Raw genomic sequence first — 22,910 nt, 5'->3', positions numbered from 1 at the left:
ATGGTCAGACTTTTATTGATACAAAGAATGTAAGATTTTTGGAACAACACAAAAATGTATTTTACAGGTATAGAATATTAACAGCTATGATAATGTTGACAGATAAAATAGTAAGTTGGTTCACTGTAGTCAATATTTATTTTCCTAGGATTCCATCCTGCTCCAGTCTAAAGACTAATCCAATGATTAGTTTACAATTCCCATATACAGGAAGTCCTCAATTTACTATCATAATTAGGGCAGGAATTATGGTTGAAAAGTCATTGTGGTCATTAAGCACGCCATGTGACTGCACCCAATGTTACACCATTTTTGATGGGTAGATGTCAAGTGAATATCACTATTGTTAAGCAAACCCACTTAACCAAATGATATTTTCTTGCCAGAAAATGGTAGTAAACGTCAGAAACCTGCAAAAAAGGCTTTGAAGTATTTGAATTTGAAGTCATGTGACTGCAAGACACTGCAAATGGCCATAATGATGAGCCAGCTGCCAGGCACCCAGAATATGATCATGTGACTGTGGGGTGGTGGTGGCTACTATAGCTTTTGTTTTGGGAAATCCATTGCAGCTTTGTTCGCTAAGAGATCAGTCGTAAATCGAGGACTACCTGCACCATAATTAGGGTCTAAACAAGAGAATAACACCATCAAAATAATCAGAAACCATCACTTTCTGATGCCTACCTCTTCAAAGGTAGATTCATGCTTCCCTCTCTTCCTCCAAAGCCCTCTCAAAGCACCAAGCATTCCATGTTCTTGGAAAACCTAATATGGAATTGGGTATCCTTATGCCAGGAGAAGAGGAGGGGTAGAAAAGTTGTTCCAAAGGAAGAGGCCATCACCAAGAAGACACCATTTAGATCAATAAATAATACTGATAAAGTCTGTAGTCTGTATTCTTGTTTGATAACAAGAAGAAAATAAGTTTCCTCATGGCATTTTATGAGTTTTTTTTAGATAAGACCAAAAAAGAAATTTTGCTAAGTAGTGTTTTTACATCTATAACAAACCATGTTTTGTGCAGTTTCTGTCTTCCCACATCCTTTATGTGGATGTTGTTGTGAAAAGCAGCTTCCTAAAATGAAAAAAACAGAGTTATATGTGGGTTAAGATGTAGCTCTATATCAATGGGGCAAATATTTGAGCTGACAAATCTAATTTCAGATCTTGATGGCAGTTCTTGATTGGAAGTAATGTTGATTCAGACTTCATAACAATCTACGCTTTGGCTTTATAGCTAAAATAGCTTCTTACCAATGACACATTTTTCCTCGACAGGTAAAGTTGCATTCAAGTCAGTTTCACCAAGTCAGGCTTTCTTCTTAGTGGTTTCATGGATATATATATAGTAAATCATTTGCCTAGAGGATTAAACATGGAATGATTGAATCCTTTATATTACTCTAACGCTTGATTTAAAAAAGTTTCCAAGGTTCATATGTTGTTTCTTAATCCTACCAAGCTTGTTTGGTCAGATATGATAAAAGATAAAAGAGTATGTGTACATAGCAAATCTCTATAGCAAATAATGTTCAGTTCTTTTACAGGATATCGCCTCCCTGTTATGCCATATACTCATCACAGGCTACCATAATTGATGATGCAATTTAATTTCTGTAGCTTAACAGATCATCTACAGGAAAGCCATAAGATAATGAAAGTGCAATTAAAAATAATTTTAAAAAACATATCTGGCAGTTTTGTTTTTAAGGATGCAAAATGGAGCACCACTGTTTGTAAAAGATGTGTAAAAGAAAAGTAAACCAGTCTAGGGCTAAAAAGATCATAGTATGAACAGGTATAGAAAGTAAGGAAGATGGCCATCAAGATTTGCAATAGGCCCTGTAATTAGACTCAATTTCAATCAAAGTAATTTTAGCCTTCCTGTGGCATTGATTTCTTGTTCTGGTCTACCTTGTGGGGGGCTGAGAATATGAGATGAGTTTTTCTGATATGAAGCTTCCTTAAGCAAAGTCTTGTTCTTGAATTAGGTTACTCATCCACCGCCATGTGGGAGATGACCAGGCTGAGCCTGAGAGAGGGATCAAACATCAAGTCCCTTAGCTCCCACCAGTCCAGCCCACCCTGAATTCTGTTGACTGTTATCTACCACCAATTTGCTTTGACTGTTAGCAGCTCAGATTCTTGTGGAGAATTGAAGTTTACAATATATTCATTTGAACTGCCTGGACTCCTGATGTGTTGTGTTTGACACCTCAATTCTCGTATTTCTTGGGTCAGTTAACAAGAATGTCTGCAAAGAGACTCCAAAGGTGCTGAGAAGCAGAGTGGAAAGTTGGTCATCATCGGTATGGGCAAATCTGAAAACTGGCTATATTAACTATGAATATTTCCATTCATGAAATCTTGGTAGGTAATGTATGCACACACCACTGTAGTACTTTAAAGAATGTAGAGATTTTGTAAACGATTATTTTTTTTAATTTAGAGTGTTTATTTATTTATCAAATGGATGTGGCCACCCAGCTCACAAAAGATGACTCTCTGGGTGGTGTACAGCAAAACAAGTATAAAAACAATAAACGCGTCAAAGACAGTCATGTTTTTTTAAAAAGCCATACACAAGAGATTCAATCAGCAGTGGAGCCACCTCAAGATCTCAAGATGTTTACACCAATCCCAACAGAGTTTAGGTGATACACAGCAATAAAATAAATGAAAAACACATAACCCTAAGAGCAAAAATTACATGTATCAGAGGAACAACTTTACTCAAGACCCCCAGGGCCAAAACCTTGCTAGAATAAGGGGAACTCTTGACAGAATTCTCAAGAGGCTGCCACAGAGAGAGTTTGTCTTTTAATGTAAAACATATCACCATGCTGGACAGGCCTTCAGTTGGCCTCTTTAGATGACCAAATGAGATGGGATTTTCTAACTCAGATAAGGCAGAGCATTTCAGAAAAGGTTGATTCATTATGTGCCATCAAGTCATAGCCCCTTTTTACAACATAGAAAGCAACTTATTTATTTATTTATTTATTTATTTGATTGGTCAATCGCTTACAAGATAATATGTATAAATACGAAACATAAGAAAGAATACAGAAATAGGTACTGATAAATGGGGACAATAGGACAGGGGCGGTAGGTACGATTGTGCACTGGGGAGGAGGCGGAACTTGGATGTGAATGAACTGTATCCTTCCATCAATGCACAAAATATTCCCCTAACTATCTTATTCTTCAACATGGAATAACTCCCTCTCTGAGGTTGGCAATAATAAAAGAATCATGCTTTAACTTGTCCAAGACAGCAAGGTTCAAGCCAGCTCCTTGCCAGTAGGGGAGGTCAAGACAGAGGAAAGAGTCTTGGCAGAGTTAGGTGAAGCAAATATGAACTGAAACAACCTTGGATTGCAGCTGTGCACTTGAATCTGGCAATTGTGTGTGTGTGTTGCTAAACTATGAGAAATGCTTTGTAACAGTTCCTTTGCTCCTTTTAATATGCACTTCCTTGGTGACTAAAGAATTATAAGAAATATTTGGTGTAAAATATTTGGCATGCGATGTATCTACAAGTAGCAAACAAAATACCAGTTGGGGAGATTAGGGTTCCATGTCCAGTAACTCACAGATGCGCTCTGAGCTTCATCTTCTCTTAGGCTAAACTAACAGCAGTTTGTTGGGAGGAATGAAAAGTGTGACAAATGAGATCTTAGCACTTTAAGCCATAATTTCTTAAACTCCTATAATAAGCCACAATTAGCTGGTTGTATACTATTTATTATTTGATTTATATAGCCACTCATCTCATATATGTGACTTTAGGCAGTATACAATTTTTAAGGCACAGGAGGATATGGAATGCAAACAGCAGAGGCTGTAATATTAAAATTTACCAAACAAAGCAGATTCTAACCTACCATAATCTGTGAATTAAGTTTGCAGATATACTATCTTGATCAGAAGTGCTATCTAAGATATTTCTTGTTCCTTTTTTGCCCACCAATTTTTTTTTGCCCAGCAGTGGGTTTCACAACTCAATGACATTCAATTATTTCAATTATCTCTCCGCTGTCAAATGGGATAGGATTATCAATTGTTGCCGTTACCTCTGACAATACACATTGTAGATACATCATGTCATTTTACTATGCCGGCAATAAGCACAAGCCTTTTAGATATGAGATTGTAATACTAGTGGGAAGGGGGGAAAAGGAATAAAAGATTGAGAGATCCAGGTTCAAATTTCTAGACAGCTTTAAAACTTATCAGATGGCTTTGAACAAGACTGGGTGTCCCAAAATAGCCTACCTCAAGTTTCTGAGAACTTTTCCAACTTTACATTTATACAATTAAAATAATCTCAAATAAATAACATTTACTACTGGGTTCTGTTTGCCTCCTATGCAGGAGAGTTTTTTAAGTTGACAATTTGGACCAAAATTTATTTAAGCACATGACTCTGTTATTATACTGTAACATGCAAAATAAAGAGATTAAAATCAAATAAAAGAGAGGCAGTTTGGTCTACTGGTTAGGGAACTAGGCTAGAAAGATGAAAGCTCCAGAAGGCAGAAGAATACAAACTTGGGAATGTACTCAAAGGAAGACCCCTGTTTAAATTGTTTGGTATTGTGGAAATATTACATTTTTTAAATGGTTGCTCATTATTGAATTATTGATCCTAAACTCCCAGGGACACTTAACTGACTAACATTCCACAGATTAAACTAATCCATCCAGCTGTTCCAATTGTGCCTCCCTAGACAGATAGAAAGGGAGATATTAACTGGTAAAATCTGCTTCCCAGGCTTTTAGAATAGGAATTTTGGCACATGCTTTGGCAGGCTTGAGAAACATCTGGGGCACTTGATCAGAGCTGAGCCTCATGAGAAGGGCGTTACTGAGCTCTCTGTGTACCCAAATATGACCTTGGCTTTGGTGTCATCAGAGTCAGTTGTTTGGACAACTAACAAACAACCTGAAAGTCATCCTGTAAAGCAAGGGTGTCAAACTCATGGCCCATGGGCTGGATGCGTCACATGCTAGCCCCGCCCCTGCCCAGTTTAGCGAAGGAGGAAAAAGTCCCGATACGTCACGTGACAATGCTGTGATAACGTGAGTTTGACACCCTTCTATAAAGTGTTCCCAAAGCATGTTGACATTTGTATCTTTGGGACTGAAGCCACAGGAAGAATTAGAATAGAATAGAATAAGAGAGTTGGAAGGAATCTTGAAGGTCTTCTAGTTCAACCCCCTGCTTAGGCAGGAAACCCTACACCACTTCAGACAAATGGTTGTCCAATCTCTTCTTATAAACCTCCACTGTTGGAGCGTTAACAACTTCTGGAGGCAAGTTGTTCCACTGATTAATTGTTCTAACTGTCAGGAAATTCCTCCTTAGTTCTAGATTGCTTCTCTCCCTGATTAGTTTCCACCCATTGCTTCTTGTCCTGCCCTCAGGTGCTTTGGAGAATAGCTTGACTCCCGCTTCTTTGTGGCAGCCCCTGAGATATTGGCTGAATTGTTGGACTTGGAACCGTTGGGGATATTTTGCACTCACATATAATTTTAGAAGAGCAAGTCTCTGCTCATTTTGTCTGTGCAATTTCATAGAAGAAGCATGCAGACAGATTTTTTTTTACCCAATTGAACAATTACATAGTGGCAAAAGTATAATTGACAAATTGTAGGCTATTATTTTTAAGTAAATTAACATGGAAAAATGAAATAGTTTTACATCCAGTCTCTTCTTAAAAGTCCATTTTAAGATTGGATTGCCACTCATCTGAAAGGTTTAGGTTTTCCTGCTTAAGCAGGGGATTTGATGAAAAGATCACTAAGGTAACATTTCCAGCTCTATTATTCTGTATTCTCTATCTATCTATATTTATGTTTTCAGCAAAGATCCCTCGCCCCTCACAAAACCACTTCTGGGTCTGTACCTCTTGCTGGTAATTTATTACATTTTATCCAGACCTCTCTAAGGAGCTCAGACAAACATTTTATCTTAACAACAGTCTGTGAAACAGGTTAGGCTGAAAACATGTTGCACAAAAACACCACTGAGGCTGAAACTGATAGAAACCCGTCTGACAGCAGCTACTTATAGTATTTAATTCTTCCATCCTCTTGTATAATAGAGAGAACACTTCACTGCAAGAGTTGACATTACATCCACATACTACATACCTATTTGTTTACTTATAGTTTATTGAATGTAGCACAATTAGCTAGTAATCTAACTATCACATTAAGCTATGGCTTATTTAACTACCTATTTTCATGTAAGACTAAATCAGTATCTTGTTTACATGCCAAATAAGAGAAACTACTCAAACCACACTATGATTAAATGAAATGTGAAAACTCAGTCTTCCAGCAGAGATTTGAACTTAGATATATTATCTCTTTCTAATGTTCTACATCCATCTACTTCTGCATCGCAGTCAAAAGGTTACGTCAAATGATAAATGCACAAAATTGTGGAATTAATAAATGTGATTTTTACAGCATATTAGAAGAGTTCAAAATGAAAGCAAACATAAAAAGCGAAAAATCTATTATTAAAAATTAGGTTAAAGGCAGTGTTAACCTACATGTTTAAATGATTACACAACAAACAACAAAATGAAAAGAGATAACTTTGTTTTCTTCAGCTCGAGAATACACAAAATATGATCAATGTATTGCAAAGTAAAAAGGAAATTACTTCCTCCAGAAGATTATGACAATTTAAGCAAGTTCATAAAGAATAAAAATAATTCAAGTGAGAATGATACCATCCGAATGATGAAATAAGCATTGCAACATTACAATGTGATCTTCAATCCTTATATACATGTATGGAACACTGTGAAGCACATACAAAAGACCAGATCTCACATTTCAAAACTTGTTTCTTTAATTTTCTCCATCACCACCGCACCTCCTGTTTTTCATATCATGACATCAAAAAAAACAAAAAACAAAGCTGAAATATAAGGCATACAGGGAAAAGGAAACCCAACATGTAGCTGCTACTTTTGATAGCAGCTATACTACTTATTTTTTTAAAAGAATGGAAATGAATATAAAAACCTTAATTTATTTGTTTAGTCATATAGACCACAAAGCCTTAAACCAGATTCCCACCATTGTTCACATCCCAGTGCAACACTTGTAAATTGACCTGGAAGGAAGGCAAGAAAAAAACTTATTGTGGACAATCACTATACGAACAATCTGCTGACAGTTTTGGATATTTTAAAAACCAACATTAAAAGTCTGGAATATTTGTTTTGATTGCCAAAAAAACACTATGTCAGATTAACATGCCGGGCACTCGAATGAATGAATGAATGAGAGTGGGCATTTTGTCTGAAGTATGGCAGGAAAAGAAAGCAGTTATTTGGCTTTGATCCAAAGACATCACTGTAGGAAGAATGAAAGGATAAGAATTCAATGCTCACTTCACAGCACATGAAATACAGCAGCCTGTCATATATAAAACGTCCCTACTCCTCAGCCACAACACTCTTGCACTATAAAATAAACCACAGGGTCCTGAAATAAAATATAAATAGATAAACATTTTAATACTATTATGTATACCTCCCTGTAATACAATGTCCTCTTTTAATTATAGTTGCTTATGAGCCATAAAGACCATGCTGAGTTTTAGTAACCACATAAACTTTCTCCAGGGTGATCTATTCCCAATGGGATCCTTCAGGTATCTATCCCTGGTGTAACTGAGTCCAGTCTTACTGCTGGTCATCCTTTTTTTCCCCTCCTTTCCCAGCTTTATCGGCTTTTCCAGAGAGCTAGATTTTTGCATAATGTGTCCAAAATACGATAATTTGAAACTGTGCCTTGAGTGTGTCAAGAGCTGGGGAAATCAGGAGATTCAGGCAGTTCAAATGAGTGTAAAAGATTTATTGCAAGCTTAAGATCTCTACAAAAATCTGGAATACTAACTATCAAGGGAAATAAGAAGGCATTCAAGGTGGGCTGGACTTAGATCTCTTGCAGGCATGCAGGGACTCGTGACTTGTGAGGCATTTGACCCCTCCCTCAGGCTCAGCCTGGTCATCTCCTACAAGTGAAAAACTCTGGATTGATTTGTTCTATGATCCATTCATTTGTTTTCTTGGCTATCCAGGCTGTTCTCCAGAGTCGTCTCCAGCACTGAAGTCTAAAACAAGTATTCTTTCCAATCTGCTTCTTCTAAATCCATCTTTCTCTGTGGATGGCACAGGGAAGACTATTTTCTGCACAATTCTGATTTTTGTAGATAAAGTTGCATCATGGGGGAAATATGTAAGTTAAATAAACACTAGCAAAAAGCTTGTGAAATCAAAACCAAAAATGTAACCATTTAGGGCAGAACTGACAGGATTGGAAAAAAGAAAAAGAAACCCACTTCCACTAGGTTATAATGAGAAAACATGATGGTGATTTCAAGTATGGTGGTGAAACAACTTTAGCGTATACAGTATTTCTTTCTAATGAAAGGACTGAAAGACACAACGGAGCCTTTGCAGAACCTTCCAAGAGAATCCAAAGTTGATTCTTCTCTTCCACTGATAACTTTATAGAACTAGAGAATCCCTTCACTTGTCTGTGTGCCAATTACTGTAGCTTTCTTTAAGAGGTATGTCTTCTCTATGAAATCACATTGGGTAGGTCTGCCCTGGTATTCCATTTTATTTTGTTTTCTTGTAGAAAACTCTAACTATATGGAAATGTTCCTGTGATTCCAGCTCTCCAAAAAGCCATATTCAATTGCACCTCTCAATTCTTTACCTACTTTTCAAGAGAAACATATAAAACACATTCTGCCTGAGGAAGATATTATTTGGTCTCTATCTTGCTTTTTAAGTAAAAAATGCATGTTACTTTTTGCTGCTTTGTAGGGTTTCATTGTCTTAAAGATCCATAATTGTCCCATAATCAGGACAGAAGAAGATTGTGCATCCAAACATTTCTTTATTCACAAAGTAGTAAATGGAGAAGCTCAGTCCCCTTTCTTATAAGCCAAGATTTAGGCAAGCTGTGGTATTTGTGATGTTGCTGAACTATAGGTTCCAGCATACTTAGGGATATGGCCAATATTGAATGGTGTTCAGAGTTGTAGGCCACTTACTCATTATGAAGAACTTCTCCCCACATGACAAATCCATTAAAAAATCATGATTTTTGATTCATCGTTTTCATCTTAGTACACTATATATAAAAAATATTAAGAATGCTGTTGAATCATTACAATATTTTGTGATGCATAATGCTAGACCCAACAAGGTCATAAGCAGGACAGAAAAAGGGCAGCCCCTTTTTCAATTCCTTTTTCTTCTTAACAGTAAGTAAGTTATGGTACATTGGATTGAAGAGGAAAGCACACGTGTCATCCAGATGATGACCATCTCTAGCCATTGATGGTAAACTCTGTAAATTAGTCTAGTATCCTTTCAAAATGGTCTAAAATTATGACTATTTATACTGTGATATACACAAATACCATGCTTGCTGTTTCAATTAAAACCAAACAACTAAAATTATTAGCAAACATAGTTCACACCTAGCTTCAGACTTTCTCTGGATGGATTCAGGGGAAGTTCTGCCTCTGAATTTAGGACATTATTAATGACATCACTACACCGCAGGAAACAGGGACTTACAACTTGTCAAATACTGAACTACAAGAGATTGTAGTAAGATTGGCTCACACAAATTAAGTCAGACTGTCTTTTATTTTGTTTGGGAGTAGCACATTGGATGAATTCAGTCGTTGTGATTTGTAAATCACATTTTATGGCTTAGTACAAATCATATTTTATGGCTTAATCCAGCCAATTATGGTCTACACAATAAAATATGGTTAAGCATACCTTGGCTTTGTATAATGTGTGAATCAAGTCGCAGAGGTCCCAAGGCCATATCTTGTTTCTACATCAAATATCATTTGCCAATCAGAATTAATCCTGGGCTTAATTTTTCTCCCATGGAAAGGGCCCTGCAGGATATTTTCATCTGAGTGGGAGAACAGCCAGAAACAACTCACAGATGTGAGATGAATTAAGACTGACCTATCAACCCAATCGCTAAGTGGCACGCATTCTAGCAAATGGCTGAAAGGGATTGCAATTGGGAAGTGCAATCATAATGAATCAAGAAAGAATGCCATAGGCTTTCATTCTGAAAGATAACATTTGACAACACAGTAGCAGTTATTTTGTGACTAAAAAAAACCTCTGAACTTTTTGGCATGAAAGAATGCCTTGGCAAATTACCGCAATAGCAGGCTGAGGCACAAAAGAATCTTGACTATACATGTGAGATTTTGGTCATTAATAGATGTTGCATGTGAATAATATGAAAATCAAAGGACTCAGAAGAACAATAATGCAATATATTGCACATTTTGCACATTTAAGCTTTACTATGTATAAAGGAAATGGTACAAATAGTTCCATTATAAGACACCAGCAATGATGTACCATACGCTTTTTCCATTTGGGCACTGCAGGAGTTTTGCATCAGATTTTGTTTCCAAACTGACTTCACCAGAAAGATATGCAGCCTTTGAGAAATGCAAAAGGATCTAGAGTCTTAAAAATTACCCTGATGGCGTGTTCTCTTTATCTCTGACATTTGACCTTTTGTGCAAAACATTGTGCAGATAGCTCTCTGGCCTTTCTCAAACCTGCTTCTGCCCTGGCCCCATTAACGTCTGGGATATAAGGTTCATAGCAATGGCCTGGAACCATAGGTGGATCAAGAGCTTGGCACAGGTCCAGGATAGAAGTCCAACCAGGGCTACACAAGGCTCCAAGACGGCTCTGACTTCAGGAAAAAGAACAAGGATCAAAGAAGGTAAGCAGGAAGGAAAGGTGACCCTAAGAAAAATTAATGGGATTATGAGAATAAAATCCAGATTAGGAAATTTGAGCAAGCAGAATGAAGCTACAAGAAATCAGTGTTGTGACCCAGCCTTAGCAGGAGCAAGAAACAGACTCCTTGCCATGAAAGACCTGTCTTTATTTATCTCTTGTGAATTAATTGGATTCACCTACCGAAAAGTCCACGCAATAGTCCTTCAAAGAGCTAAGGACAGCAACAAACCTTATCAGTTCCTTGTAAGACTCCCATCCAAAAGGCCGCAAATTAAGTTCTGACAAACAGTCTCTGTGGCAGGAAACACAATGAGCAAAATCTTCAGAAAGACAAACTGCTGTCTCCTACGACAACCACTCCCCTTTCCTTCTATTTATTCCCCAGCCAGAGAGGTGCCATTCAGCATCCACATGTGCTTTGCTTTCCAAGTCAACTCCTTGTCCTCCATTGTTCCCCTCTCCTAACAGCTCTGTGCATCTGGAATAGGCCCCAGCTGTTCTTCCTCCTCACTCATATCAGCCTCCAAAGGCAGCTGCCTCTCTGGTGGCTGGGAAATGTAGGATGGCCCTGGCTCTATCTCTGTGTCTGACACAGAGCATCCATCAGAGCCTTCCCCAGACTCCAGAACTGGCCCAAGTTCCTCCCCAATCTCCTCATCGTTAGATGGCAGCTGGTGAGCCACAACAGTCAGGGACATCTGAGCATGTTCAAAAATAGTGCTTCAAATGTGCAGTCAAAGTCACCATCTTGACTTTTTTGCCACTGCCCCACTCCCCCAGAGCAATGGAGAGAATACATCAATGCAGCAGGAAAATGGTTGCCTCAAAGAGATGGAGGTAAGCACAAAAAATGGAAAAACAGAAACTTCTTTTGAGATACCTTTCATGAAATGAGAAAGAGATCTTAATACCGTGTTAGTTCTGTAATTCTGCTACTGGAAGCCTGATTTCTCTTATGCAAACCATATTCTGAACTATGCGTAAGAGTCAAATGCAATATTTGCTCCCGATACCAGAGTTTTGTGATTCTGCTGTGCTTCAGATTTGATGTAGCTATTCACCTGTTCTCACCAAGAGGGAAAAAGAAAGAGAGGATCATCTCTGCAACATCTGGGCTCTACGAGAGAAAAGCAACTAAATGAGACGGAGATGCTGCTAAGAAAGGCTTTGATGGATACAGACACTCAGGACATGGGCTATTTCTGACAGCTTCTTATCCAAGGACTCCATCCAAATTGGAACCAGAACTGGTTTCAGGCGCCACAAGAACAAGAGAGCAAAGGTGGAATCCATTTAAAGAGATTAGGAAGCCTTTGAATAACTATGGGTGGTAGAACTGGAAGAACAAGGAGAATGACTATGATAAATCTGGGAATAAAGACTAAAAAGCAGGCCAGGACATGGCTTTGGAGAGCTTTTAGAGTAAGAAATTGGTCAAAGTCTACCCTCCTCCCCCACATCAAAGTGAAGACAAAAGGTTGTCAGTTCAGCTATTTTCATCTTCCATAGGCAATTGGCTTTTTATACCACTATGTTCCCTGCTTGTCATTTTGCATTTTATAAGTGATACTTTTTCCACACTGCATTTAGCTTAAGTCAGCACACTTTTCTTCCCCTCCCCCTGCCTCCCACATGGCTAGAGCGCAGTGTGCTTTGTAATATCTTTAGATTAGATAAGGCTGTGTGGATGGACACTTCAGTCAAGCAGCAAAATTAAAGGCATCTTTCAGAAGCAAACCAAAGTTTGGAGATCAAAACAACCAGTGTCTGTATGTAATTCTACGCAGATGACCATATGGGCCTAATCAGAAGAATTCCATTGTTGGACCAATTGAAGCAAAAACAGACATAGATGAAAATCAAGTTCTTGAGGGACACCCTTAGGAAAGATCCATGAACCTCTCAGCCCTGTGAGATAGGCCAGATCAGGGAACCAACTCATCAGAAAGGCTATAACTATACTTGATCAAGCTACTGTAAATTATTGTAACAGAATTATCAAGCACAGGAAATCAGAAACCAAGGCAATCCAAATGAAAATAGGTTTATTGCATGCTAACACTCTTTATAAGAATCTGAACTACTAGTCAAAGGGAATTGGCAATAGATAAAGAGTCAATGGAATTCAAGGTGGGCTGGAGTTTGATCTCCTGTGTGTGTGAAGGGTCTCTTAGAGTCGGATGACTTGACTTCTTACTTGCCGCTTTGAGGATCTTGCAAGGAGCACAGCTGAAGGTTCTCTCTATGAAGCCATGTTTCCCTTCTCTATGGTTTGCTGCTAAAGGACAATGACCTGCAATGCACTGACCTTGAGATCATGATTTCCTGGGATAGCTATGCTCATCAATACCTTATGCCAGAACTAAATGTAATCATTATATAATTAACTACAAACTGCTAAAAGTCAAGATCTTTGCCAAGAGAAGCCCATTTATATTGCTAAGAACTTTGGCATTTATTAGTGAGACACAGCAGGGGTGGGCAGACGACCCTTTCAACTCCTTGTCTCTTTCAAGAGAGATGTTAATTTGAAGGAGGTTATCAGCAATGACAGAGATAAAGAGAGCAAACAGCAGCCCACACAGGCATGATTACAGGATACAGTGATTACAGCAACAGCTGACCAGCGTATTGGCTCCTTGGCATTAGAAACTGCAAAGATCCTGGGTTGCTTGATTTGTTCCCCAATTTTGACTTGTTGAACATTCCTCTTCATGGTCTGGATCAGGGAAAAAATGGGGCATTGTTTTCCTTTGGGGAATGTTATGGTGGCTAAATGAATGAAAGCAGAGAAATATCTACTCAACTCAACTCTGAGTAGATAAATAAAAAGTTAAATAATCTTTTGCTTATAACATTGACATCTTAAATGGCAATTGCACTAATATAATTTTATTCATTTTCAACACTTTTTAAATAATAGAATGTGAATCATTCTAATCATATTGATAAAACATTACTTCATTGAAATCTGCATTGAAATAATATATTGTATCAAGAATTATAACAAAAGGGTGGAGGAACAAAAAATTACCATCCCATACGTTCAGTGAGAAGTATTACCCTACAGTGGCTAAAGAGACTGGGGTATGAATTATAATCTGGTTCACCCAACATCTTTATCTTATCTTGGCTTTGTGGTTGTTAAACCATGGTTCACTGTGGAAGATGCTGTTATAGTTTATTCAGCAAATCATGTACAAAACAAGCCACGGCAAAGCTTGATGGGTGAATATGGCATACATTTCTTCATTCAGATAATTTCTCAGGAAGAGACTTAAACGTGTCTTTTTCTCTGTCACTCTTGATGATCTCTTCCTTTTTCAATCTGGAAGCCACAGTACTGGCCTCCATCTTTGATGGCACTTCTCAGTACTGAGCTGGTGTGCTATTTAGTTAGTTATGTTTTTTGTGCCACACATTACTTTGTATTGTAGCTTTATTATTTTTACAAATAATTCAAGGCAATGAACATATCCAATGTACCTTCCTCCCACAACAACAACTCTGTGCGGTGGACTGAGCAACAGAGAGAATGACTGGCCCAAATGTCTATGGAGATTTTCAGTCATCCAGGTCATGGATGTCCCAAAGGTGCTTTTTCAAGAGGCAATTGGACTTTGTTTTTTTCTTTGAAGACGTTTTGCTTCTCATCCAAGAAGCTTCTTCAGCTCAGAGCTGAAGAAGCTTGTTGGATGAGAAGTAAAACATCTTCAAAGAAAACCAGAAAGTCCAGTTGCTTCTTGAAAAAGCACCCTTGGGGTGACTGGCCCAGTTACTGAGCCAGGCAGGACTTGAACTCACAGTCTTCTACTTTCTAGCTAGGTGTATTAACCACTAGACCAAACTGGGGTCCTTCTAGACCAACAGCTCCTGGTTGAGTAACAGGTGGCAGTCATGGATAAGGAAATCTTAGCACATTCATGTTGTGCACCAATTGTATCCTTTCCTTGACTGGAAGGCCTTGCTCAGGATGATTCATGCCTTTTTCATTTCCAATTTGGATTACTGCAAGACTTTCTATATGAGGCTGTTCTTGAGAACCACCCATAGTTTACAACTATTCCAGAATGCAGTGGTGCATGCAATGATGGGCGCCTCTAGTTCACCCATATAACATCTCTGTTGCAGTGCATTGGCTCTCAGTTTTCTCTTGGGGAAAATTCAAGGTGCTGTTTATTAAATCCCTATATGGCACGAGACCAAGTTATCTGCAGGACTGCCTTTCCCAAAGGATCTCTGCCCATCCTACCAGATCAGAAAGGGTGCTCCTAGTCCTTTCTCTTAAATGCTGCCATTTGATAGGATCTAGGAAGTTTTCTGGGCAGCCCCTGCCTTATGAAATGGCCTTCCTGACATTTGGTCATCCCCCACTCTTTTAACCTTCCAAAGGCCACGTAAGACCTGATACCCACCCCACCCACCCCGGAAAGTGGTGGGTTAGGGTGAGCTGAATTTTTGTGAGCTGCATGAAAGTTCAGCTATGATTCCAGGTCTTTTGGTTTTAATGTTTTTTATATATATTGTTGAGATATATTGTTTTATTTTGGGGTTTTGAACTTCCCAGAGCTTGGTTCAAGAAGGGCAGGTATAAAATAAATAAATACATATTTTGTGAAATTGTCCCATTATTATGAAAAGAAGAAGTGCTGAGTTTGTCTGTCAAGAAAATGCAGGTTCCAATGCATCAGAAGGATTGTAATTCATTGGTGTAATTTATTGGTGAAGAAAACATTCCATATAGCCAGAAAGAGCTGGCCTTGGGATCGTGGCTTCACACGTTCCTAGACTGAGTTTTTAAGCAACTACTGGCTGAGTTCTTATGCAACTACTGGTTTTGTTAATCGGCAAATATAGTAGTCCACAATGGGCATACGGAAAGGTCATTGGTTTTTCCAGGGGTTTCAAGTTCAAATAAAAAGTTTTAAGGCTCTTGTTTCCTTTTCTGCCCATCAATGAGTTTTGTGCACCAATCAATTATCTCTGCTTATTTTGGCTCTCTTTCACTATTCCCCCCTGCCCAAGGGCTAAAGTTATTGATCGGTGGTTGACAGTTACCTCTGCAAATTCATGTATCCATGCTATAATCACAGGAAGGATATCATACCAATCAATTTCACTTGCTGCAGGGAAAGACATTTTGAAGATGACATCTGAAAGGATTGATCAAGTGGCTCTTATTTATAAAGCCCCAAGTGGAGTGGCCTAGGACAGGGGTCGCCAACCTTGTGGACTACAGAAACCACCAAACTGATAGTTTTAAATCCTGAGGACCAGAGACCCTAGGAAAATCCCCCAAAAAGACTGCAGGAAAATTCCCCACCCTGTTTTCCTATCAATCGATCATTCTTTATTTGGGATCGCAGGATACCATCTCCAGCTCCGTTCTCAGGGAGGGAGAGAGAGAGAGAGAGAGAGAGAAAGAGAGAGAGACTTTTGGTTTCATGCAAGAAAGGCAGCAGAAGTCTTTCTTTCTCTCCCCCAAACTCTACCAGAAATGAGTCTTTGTGAGACTTGTCCTGCCGGCACAGCCTCCTGGAGCAGGATGCCTTGCAGGCTCTCAAAGACTCATAGCTGGTGGAGTTTCGGGGAGAGAAAGAAAGACTTTTGCTGCTTTCCTTGCGTGCAGCTAAAACAGAAGAAAAAAGAAATGGAAAGAAGCAGCCCGGTGGTCAGGTGAGGTGTGTGGGGTGACTGGGGCAAGTTTCCCTCCTGCCCTTTCCCCCCCTCCCCTCACTACCTCATGTTTTTTTGCAATGCAAGCGACCAAGCCTTGTGTTCCTCTGGGCCATGTGGGCAGCGCAGCCTTGTGTTCCCATGCAGCCTGGATTTATTGCTTTGGGAGCTGCTTTGGGGGTGGCATTTCTCTGCAGACCTGGATAGAAGCATTCCTGTCAAACAGACAACAAATGGACAAAATTGGGAGCGTCCTATCAAATTCTCTACCTGTCAAAAGTGGTGTCCCCCAGTGTTCTAGGACCAACTCTCTTCATATGCTACATAAATGACCTCTGTGATCATATTAAGAGCAACTGCGTTCCCTTCACTGATGATGTAAAGCTATTCAACACCACAGACAATACTGCTACCCTTCAAAAAGACCTCGACTATGTATCAGAATGGTCAAACAAATGGCAACTTCAAATCTCAACAAATAAATGCTCTGTCTTACATATTGGCAAAAAAAATCAGAAAATAAAATACAGGCTGAATAGTCAAGACCTTGTTGATGATCCAAACTCGGTCAAGGATCTTGGAGTACTCATCTCCAATGATCTAAGTGCTAGAGCCCACTGTAACTACATAGCCAAAAAGGCATTAATATTACACTACTAACTAGAGCATACATAACATTTGCTAGACCAATACTTGAATACAGCTCATCAGTCTGGAACCCACATTACGTATCTGATATTAACACAGTTGAGAAAGTCCAGAAATATTTCACAAGAAGAGTTCTCCACTCCTCTACTCGTTGCAAAATACCTTATGCCACCAGACTTGAAATTCTAGACCTAGAAATCCAGAACTATGCCGCCTTCGGTCTGATCTAAGTATAGTATATAAATTATATATTGCAATGTCCTACCTGTCAATGAATACTTCAGCTTTTATTTTATTTTTATTTATTTTATTTGGTTTGCTTACAAGATAATAGGTATAAGTAAAAACATAGTTATGAATACATGGATACAAATAAGAAAAATAAAAGAAACAATAGGACAGGTAGGCACGTTGATGCGCTGGTAAACTGCACCAAACTTGATTGCAGGAAATACGACTTCAGCAACAGAGTGATCAATGTCTGGAATACTCTACCTGACTCTGTGGTTTCCTCCCCAAACCCCAAAAACTTTAATCTTAGACTTTTTACTATTGACCTCACTCCTTTCCTAAGAGGAGACATGCATAAGTGCACCAATGTGCCTACCGTCCCTGTCCTATTGTTTCTTTTTATTTTTCTTATATGTATCCATTTCCTGTATTCATAACTACGTCTACACTTATACATATTATCTTATAATCGTTTGACAAATAAATAAATAAATAAAAATAAATTATAGCGTTTGACCTCCTCAAAGTCAGCCCTTCCGATTAACCGCACTGCAAATCACCTTATCCACCACAAAAGGGCAGCAGGGAAAAGCAACGAACGGCCAAGGTGTATCTCTCTCCCGCCTCGCAGTCCCGTCGCTGATCCCAGACCTCCCGCCCGGCTGAATATATCAAGCGCGACTTTTTGGTTCAGGGAACGCGAACATACCCGAGCTGGTGGTTGAGAGTGGGGGAAAAAACTGAAAAACCGGGAGAGAAAGTGGGGGCGCGCAGGGCTTTTTGGGAAAGGTAGTCCTTGGCATATAGCTGCCTGTGGCCAAGAACTCGGTCCGGACTCTATCTCCCAGAGGCGCACTAGGCAGTGGGGCTGGTAGGAGGCTTTCTCTGTACGAGCCTCCCTTACGTAGTTCCAGATTCACATTGCATCCTATCAGGCCAAAAGGCGATGATGTCACCTGCGGGCTTGTGAGGCAGCGAGACCGGAGTTACTCCTGCTGGCGGCGGCGGAGGAAGCGAGCCTGCCCTAACTAGCACTCATTGTAAACCGAGCGGGGAACTGGAGCGGGCGGCGGCGGCGGCGGCTCCAGAAGGATGCACGGGGGCATCAGGTAAGGCGGTTCTGGTTCGCCCCCGCCCCCACCTCACCGCAGGCGTCAATCAACGCCCAAGCCGAGGCCCCGTTTTCAGAGGGTGGCTCGGGCTTGGTTTAACGCGGTATGGAGGAACCTTAGTTACCTTCCGGGGTGAGGGAAAAAAAAATAGGTGAAACTTAAACGGCTTTCTCGTTCTCATCCCCTTGTGGGGAGAAGCGGCTTGAGGGACGGCCGAGCTTTTAAGATTTTAAGCTTGGGCTAATCGGGGAAGTGCTCTAGTCTGCAAACGAGGCAGGGTCTTGGGTTTAAAGCGGGGGGGGAGAGAGAAACTTTAAACGCGGTTTTCTTGCAACAGCCCAGAGGTAGTAGAATCTGCACGGGAGAATATGGGCGTCGCTGCGTGGATTGAATTCGCTCGTTTCTGGAAATATCCGTGCGCCCCTTTTCGCTTCCCGGGATTGTGTGGCTCTTCCCATCTCCCCTCAAACAGATCTGTGCGAGAGGCCAGAAAACTGTGGGTTTCGTGTGTGTGTGTGTGTGTGTGTGTGTGTGTGTGTAACAAAAGGTGCAGATGTCTTTCCCCCCCGTTTCTTTCCGGCTGCTGCCTTTCTTTCTTCTGAAAGGGGCGTCGGGCTGGAGACGCCGCAAAAGAGATCGGCTTGAGGAAAAAAAGAAAAGAAACCGGTCTGCCGCCTTTACCACTACCGTCCCTCTTCACAAACACACCCACTTTTTGTTGTTTGTTGCTGCTAAATCCCCCGTCCCCAAATTGCCGCGGGTTCAAAGCCACCGGGAGAAAGAGAGAGAGAGAGAGAGAGTTTTGATTCTGCCGGCTTAACGCGAAGGCATTTGAACACAAGCAGCCGAAAGGAGGCGTGTAAAGTCGCGGCTTAACGTTGCCGCAACAAGACTTGGTGCGGTGTTTGTGTGGACGGCGTGTGCCTGCTCGCCACGTCCTCTGTATTGGGGTCTCTTTTAAAGCTCCTGGCACCCTTGGGCCTCGTCCCCGGTTTCTTGGTAACTGCATCCGCTACACGTGCAGAACGGCGTCCCAATGGCTCTCACCATTACTGAAATGCTAAAGGCACTTCAACCACCCCGGCTTTTGAAATGCAAAATAAGGCGGAACCAATACTTCAAATATAATTTCGAAAAGAGACATCGGTGCATCCATACGGCTCTTCTAAAAAAAAATGTGACTCTTGCTGGGGGCGGGGGAGGGTTGGGGCGCCGTGGGGAATCAGTACATCTTCATCTGTACCTTGCCTAAAGACCGGAGATGCTTCTGTTTTCTCCAAGGGAGGTGGGGGGGGGGGAGACAAGGTAATCGGGCTTTTCCCCCTGTGGAAGATGCAGAAACTGCTGCTCTTTTTCCTGCCACCTGGTCTCCATCTTCCTCCCACCCAGCTCCTCCTCCTATTTAGGGGTCTCTTACTGGCTTTTTTTTTTTTTTTTTTTGCCCCAATGGGTGCATTTGAGCGTCTTGGACCCTTCTCCTTCGTTCCTCCGATTCATGAAAGGGTTCATGAAAGGCTGGGCCAGTGGCTTTTGCTCCACAAGCAGAGAATCCCCAGGTAACCGAGGAAGAAAATAAGCCATTGTGCACATGCTTATTTTCTCTGGTGTGTGTGTGTGTGTGTGTGAATGTGCCTTTTGGTTTTGCAGCAGTAATAAAACCCCTTACCGATTGAGGATTTTTGAAGGAGAAGCTGTCTACAACAGGAAAGGGGGGGGGGCAGGGCATCAGAAATCAAGTTGCTATGGTTACCTATGCTGTTGAAGCATTGCTGCTTTTTCCTAGATCTGGGTTTCCCAGCTCCCACTCTTGCCTGGAAACCGTGGAAGGGTGTGGCTGTCTGTCTGTTTTTCAGCCTCTGGAAAAATGGGGATGCAGGTGAAGGTATGAATGGAAGAGGAGGAGCCCAGTCTTGTGATGTAAAGTAAGGACTTTTTGACTCAAGATTGACTTCTGGTGACCAATGTGAAAACATCCTCGGTTAGCTTTATTTTCCTGTATAATTGAGGGCTTGGGAGCTTGCCTATATATTTAGCTTTCTTCCTGCTCTGGGGTCCAAGCCTGGAGTTTGAAGTGGATGTTAATAGGAGGGGATAAGGTTAAAAATAGGATAGTGAGAGTTTTGCCAAGGCGCAGCTCCGTTTGGGAAGCAGTGAAGAAAAGGCTGGCAATTCCTTAGTGACAGGTGTGGGTGGGTTCCCCTGTTGCATTCATGGAAACGAAGAGGAAATCTTTCCTCTTCAGAAGCTGTAGGCAGGCATGAGATGCCTGAATCGCACACAGGGTGTTTCCCTAGCCGCCTCTTCCTTTCCTAATCCCACTCTATGCTTGCTCAACGCCTGTTGCAAAATCACAGTAGGGTTTCTTTTTTAAAAAATGTAGCTTTATTCTTCATGCACAAGAGCTGTGAGGGGCTTTCTGAAACTGGGGTGAAAGCTGAGAAGAAAAATGCAGAGATGGTAACAAAAGGTGGTTTGCCATTTTGCAGCAATGTTTCGTGTGCTTTGACATGTCCACCTGCAGTGGCTGTTGTGTGGAAAGGGCATCAGGATGGATGAAGGCTGCAACAAATGTATCTACTTCATTGTGTACCACGTTCTAGATCAATGACTAGAAAGTCCGTCTTTTATTCTAAACTGAACATTATGAAGGCATTGGACCCATCTCTGATGAATTGTATCTACCTTGGTTCAAATGGCAACAATTTTTTGTTAATGATCTTAATTATTCCCTACCTTTGCTACAGTGTTATTTCAATTTGTTGGTCATCATTAGATGGCTAACTTGTAAAATTTGTGCATATCCTTGCTCTTGATTTAACATGTAGCTATTTTACTTGGACAAGGTATTAGCCAAGGGTCAGTGACAGTATTTTAGATGGTGGTATTGATTAAAGTGTGTTTACATTTTTTTTCCTAGCTCTTTTTGGATCCAACAGCCCGGGGAATTATGTATTGACTATTTCCCATCTTTATGGGCAACTGAACACAGGGTTGGCAATTTGTCCTATCATCAGCTCAGATTAGCTGGGAAATGAATTTAGCCCTCCAGATCCAGGTCACGACCCAGTTCAATACTGCATGCCAGCTCATATGAATTCTCATGTTAACTCTGTGATGTTGGTTATTATTAATTTGATTGGAAACCTCAGTATTGGGCTTCCGGGATAGAATGCACAACATTGGATTGACTCCTGCAGAGGAAACCAATCCACCTTTCTCTGACTCTTGTTGATTACAGGCACACCAGTTTTAAACATTTCTGGGAAATGTAAAGTTTCACTTTCTGAACTGTCTGCCATTGGCCATCTTTACATACAGAATCTCATCTAAAGATTTTTTTAGAAAGTGACATTTTTCTCAGAAATTAGAATAGTTCCAATCCTTCTAGTATTCCAGAAACTGAGAAACGGTTCTCTTTAATCAAAGCTTTGGGACAGTGTTTCCTACCTGGGGGATTTTGGGAGTTGAAAGCCACACATTTTAAAGTTATTGAGGTTGCAAAACACTGGTTTGGGGAACAGAAATATTGGCTGTTATTTTACTCTTGTTGATTTTATGCTTGTTATAAGTTTTAGAGGAGCACGCTTTATAAGTGTATACTGATTTTATACTTGGGAAACAATTTTAATGTAGGATCTAGTGAAGTGGGCAGCCCATAATAATACAAAATAAATAAATAAATGTTTTTCATAAAATGATACATCACTTTTAACTGAAAGCATGCAGGTAAGAAATTCTGATTCCGTCGGGTAAAATATATAAATAAAGGAATGAGAGAATATTCCAAATAAGACCTGCCTTACAAAATTCTAATTTTGGTTCACATCCGTGGAGTAGAAAAGCTAGGAAGGGTGTAGTTCAGTCACAGACCCATTCTTGTGATTGCTTTTAATTTTTTTCTAAACTGAAATATCTAATTCTGTGATTTTACAGGACCAGAGTGCAAAATATCTAATTTGTATATATTGTCATTGAACTATTCTTATTGTTTATTTTGTAGTCTAGGGATTTGCATAAGATAAATGACAACAGTTTGTAAGAGAGACTGCTGTGCTGTCTTGCAGACACTTAAAGTAGCCTATTGAGCAACATTTTTACTGGTTTCATACAACACGTTACTTGTAGACTAGGCTGAAATGTAATAGGGTGATTTGTGAATCAATATGTCATAAGAATCCATTGTTTTGGTATGTTGTGGGAATGGGCCATTACGTTAAACTACAACATGGTGCTGCCCTAAGATGGTTATAAGATGGGCAGCTATATAAATGTTATAAATAAATAACATTATTTGAACATCAGTGTAGCATTAGATAAATGTAGCAATTAACCAGGCTTTAAGACTGAATTGTAGTATGACCATGTATTTACAACCTAACTGTTTTCTCACACACCTCTT

The 22,910-nt window shown here is 40.1% G+C and overlaps 1 protein-coding gene and 1 long non-coding RNA gene across 7 annotated transcripts in view; one reads left to right on the top strand and one right to left on the bottom strand.

Annotated features, from left to right (window-relative positions):
- Window positions 1–12,900: 12,900 nt before the first annotated feature.
- On the bottom strand, window positions 12,901–18,235 carry LOC148128286 (uncharacterized). Of its 3 annotated transcripts, none has more exons than XR_015741203.1 (3): window positions 18,109–18,235; window positions 15,903–15,967; window positions 12,901–13,616 (listed from the first exon to the last, which is right to left on the bottom strand). It is a non-coding gene; the product is annotated as an uncharacterized LOC148128286 (long non-coding RNA). The 3 variants fall into 3 exon arrangements; XR_015741205.1 differs by having other exon boundaries at window positions 17,960–18,123; XR_015741204.1 differs by lacking the exon at window positions 15,903–15,967 and adding an exon at window positions 16,585–16,735 and having other exon boundaries at window positions 17,960–18,113.
- Window positions 18,126–22,910, top strand: part of DAAM1 (dishevelled associated activator of morphogenesis 1) — a 152,934-nt gene continuing 148,149 nt past the window's right edge. For 2 of the 4 annotated variants that reach the window (XM_087922350.1, XM_087922348.1), the window contains exon 1: window positions 18,126–18,508. The gene's annotated coding sequence lies outside the window, so the exon portion shown is untranslated. Of the gene's footprint in view, window positions 18,509–18,602; window positions 19,008–22,910 lie in introns of those variants that run through there. The other 2 variants (XM_087922351.1, XM_087922349.1) reach the window with 1 other exon arrangement.

The sequence above is a fragment of the Pseudonaja textilis genome, chromosome 1, assembly GCF_049901715.1.
Source record: "Pseudonaja textilis isolate UNSWEBS1 chromosome 1, rPseTex1.2, whole genome shotgun sequence".
Taxonomy (NCBI): Eukaryota; Metazoa; Chordata; class Lepidosauria; order Squamata; family Elapidae; genus Pseudonaja; species Pseudonaja textilis.
The sequence above is the reverse complement of the archived record's forward strand: the minus strand, read 5'-3'. Positions and strand labels throughout refer to the sequence as shown.